We start from the raw sequence: 3890 nt of genomic DNA, 5'->3' as shown, positions 1-3890 counted from the left end.
TCTCCAATTAGCCACCAGAAAATGGGAAACAGTGCTGTGGCTCAAGTGGTAGAGCACTTGTCTTGAGCTGAAGAGCTCAGGGACAGTGTCCAGGCCCAGAGTTCAAGCTCCAGGACCAAAAAAAAAAAAAAAAAGTAGGTAGCTGGCCATGGAGCTCAGTGATAGAGCATTTATATCAAATGCTGGCGCCATTAGGTTCTTCCCTAGTATCAGAAACAAACAACAAGGTGAAGGGTAAACAAAGGAGGAGGCTGCAATGCTTGGTAAGAAATGTATGCATTATCCTGCCCATGTAATTGTAACCCCTCTGTACAGTATGTTCTCAAATAAAATAAAATTAAATTAAAAAAAAAAAAGAAACAAACAACAAAAAGAACCATAAAAGTTAATTGATGAGGAGCGATGGGAGAACAACCATCAATTTCAAAGTACACAGACCAAAACACTTACCAGTTAGTCTAGAAGAAGAATCTTGTCAAAGATTCAATTAAGCAAATGCAATTAAAAAAAAAGGCAAACTAGGTCTGGGAATGTGGCTTAGTGGTAAAGTGCTTGCCTAGCATGCATGAAGCCCTGGGTTTGATTCCTCAGTAAGAAAAAAAAATCCAGAAGTGGTGCTGTGGCTCAAGTGGTAGAGTGCTAGCTTTGAGCACAGAGAGGCTCAGGCCCTGAGTTCATGCCCCAGCATGGGCAAAAAAAAAAAAAGAAAAAGAAAAAAGAAATAAAAGGCAAAACACTCCTGCCTCTCTAGTAGCTTCAGTCACAGGGAGTAAGCAGCCACTAGCAGTGGCTAGCCAGGACTGGCAGGGGACTGGACATAGACTGTGGCAGGTCAACCAGAGCCCAGGTGCCAGCTTCTCTGGCAAACCAGGACAGAGTGTAGGATCAAGTGTGCAGGACCCACTCCTTACAAAGCACTGCTCCTCTCCCCCCACCCCCAGCCTGACCTGCTTCTGCTGGATCCCCAGCTTGACAGAAAAGACCAGCCCTCTAGGAAAACTATGACCTCACCCTTGACTAGGATTCTAACTGTGCCCCAAGCAGTCTCTCAAGTTTTTGGGGGTATTCGGTTGACCCCTTGCCCTACCAGGAATCTGTACCCTCTCTGAAACTAAAACCTGTAGGAGGCCCTTTTTTTAGCCCAGGGAGAAGACTCAGGAGCTAAGACTTGTGAGTCTGAGAGACAGAAGATAGGGTTTCCTTTATACTGCTCCCCCTGCGCCCCCACCACCACCTGTTTTTATTTTGGTGCTGGTCCCGGGGCTTGAACTCAGGGTACTATCCTTTGAGCTTCCTCCTCACCCACTCAGGTATGGGGTTGTAACACTTGAGCCACAGCTCTACTTCCAGCTTTCTAGTGTTTAATTGGAGATAAGGGACTCATAGACTTTACTGCCTGAACTGGCTTCAGATTGGAATCCTCACATCTCAGCTTCCTGAGTAACTAGGATTACAGCCATGAGCCACAGGTACCCGGCAGAAAAATCAAGCTTCTCAGAAATTTTTATATCTTCCCACTTCATGCATTAGGGAGTGGGGTTGGGCCAATGAGAGAGAAAAGAGTGTGACAATCAAAGGTACCGCTGTTTCTAGCTTGATATGCTGTCCTACAAGCCCAAACTATATACCTGGGCGGTTACAACAGCCCTGGCTCCACGGCATCCAGTCTCAGCCTCTAGCCCACTCTCTTGCCTTTCTTGGCTCCAGTCTTAGGAGTGCACAGGTTCTCAGGCAGATGGTCTTGGAGGGCTGCACATTCTGCGTTGGTGCCTTGTGTCCCTATCACACACCTGTCAAGCTGAGCCTGCCGAGTCTGGGCATAGCTTTAGTGCCCTGGTGGAAACTCAGGTCTCATCTTTTGAAGCTACCAAGTCAATTCCTCTCCACCTCTTTCTTTCTGGCCACCATGGGGTGAGGAGGAGAAAGCCTTGGGCTGCATCTCATTCACTCCCTCCTGTGAGGGGCCCCTAAAACCTGACTTTTTTTTTTCACACATTATCCAAAATACCCAGATTGTGAGGACTAGTCCCTAGGAATTTCACACAATTACACAATTGCCTTTGAATCAGAAACCAGGTCAGAGTACTTATTTTCCTGGAAGGACCCAGAATTGTTGGATTTTCTCTCTGTTTTTCTCTCTCTCTCTCTCTCTCTCTCTCACTGTGCCAGTCATGGGGCTTGAACTCAGAGCCTTGGTGTTGTTCCTGAGCTTTGTGCTCAAGGCTAGCACTCCACCACTTGACCCACAGCTCTACTTCCAGCTTTTTGGTGTTTAATTGGAGATTTGAGTCTCAGGAACTTTCCTGCCTGGGTTGGCTTTGAACTGTGATTCTTAGATTTCAGCCTCCTGAATAGCTAGATTTACAGGCCAGAGCCACTGGTGCCAGAATGTAATTCTTTTTTTGCCTTCTTTTTTTTTTTGTTGTTGTTGGTCACAGGGCTTGAACTCAGGGCCTGGGTGTTATCTCTGAGCTCTTTTGCCCAAGGCTAGCTAGCACCCTACCACTTTGAGCCACAAAGCAACTTCCAGTTTTTTAGTGGTTAATTGGAGACAAGGGTCTCATGGACTTTCCTGCCAGGGCTGGCATTGAACCACAATCCTCAGATCTCAGCCTCCTGAATAACCAGGATTACAGGCGTGAGCCACCAGGCTCATTTTTTTTTTTTCATTTTTAAAACTTCAGAGTTTGCTCTAGAATACTGTGATAGGAGCTAAATAAATAGGAATTTTCTCCCTCTAAGTAGTGGAGCTAAACAAGAATGCTCAGCACGCAGCCCCACCTCAACATAGCCCCGCCCGCCCGCAGGGTTTGTCACCTAAAGCCTGTTTGCTCCCTGAAACCAACCCTTCATCCTTCTTCCCCTTCACCCTCCCTGTCCTCCCCATTTCCCTTCCAGCTCCAGCTCCTAGTTCTTCTGGAAGTGTCACTTGTCCATGCCACCCACATACTCAGCATTTTCAATTTTTCATCTTTCTTTACCTTGCAGTACTTTTCTTCCACTCTTTTAAAAATTTAATTTGGTCAATTCCTATGGATTTGCTAAACACATTTTATTAGGAATAGTTCTAGGTGCAAGAATGAAAATAGACAATTGTAACCTTGCTGGCAGCTCAGAGGTGTAATCTTAGCTACTCAGGAGGCTAAGTAAAATGTGAAAGACTGTACTTCAAAGAGAAGCAGCCAGATAAATCTGAGACTCTTATCTCCAATTTACCAGCGACCATCTGGGAGAAGTGAAAGTGGCTTAGATGATTGAGAGCTAGCCTTGAGTGAAAATGCTAAGGGACAGCCTGGTGCTGGCCACTCATGTCTGTTCAGGAGGCTGAGATCTGAGGATGGCAGTTAGAAGCTAGCCCAGGCAGAAAAGTCCCTGTGAGACTCTAATCTCCAATTAACCACTCAAAATAGCAGAAGTAGAGCTATCTTTCAAAGTGGTAGAGTCAGCCTTGAGCAAAAGAGCTCTGGGATAGCACTCAGACTCTTGAGTTCAATTTCCACGTTAAAAAAAAAAAAAAAAAAGCTAATGGACCCGGAGTTCAGGCCCAGGCCCAGAGTTCAGGCCCCATGACCGGACCCCCCCCCCCCAAAAAAAAAAAAAAATCTCTGAGTGACAACATTTCTTTCTTTCTTTTTTTGGTTGTCATGGGGCCTGAACTCTGGGCCTGGGCGCCGTCCTTCATCTCTTCAGCTCAAGGCTATCACTCTATCACTTTAGCCACAGCCTCCTGCTTTTTCTGTATATGTGGTATTGAGGAATCGAACCCAGGGCCTCATGCATGCAAGGCAAACACTACCACTGAGCCACCTTCCCAGCCCCTATAGCATTTCTTTTTTTGGGGGGGTCCAGTCATGGGGCCTGAACTCTGGGCCTGGGCGCTGTCCCTCAGC

Source organism: Dipodomys spectabilis, unplaced genomic scaffold (assembly GCF_019054845.1).
Source record: "Dipodomys spectabilis isolate Male_0828 unplaced genomic scaffold, ASM1905484v1 ptg000085l, whole genome shotgun sequence".
NCBI classification, from domain to species: Eukaryota; Metazoa; Chordata; class Mammalia; order Rodentia; family Heteromyidae; genus Dipodomys; species Dipodomys spectabilis.
Note: the sequence above shows the minus strand (reverse complement) of the source record.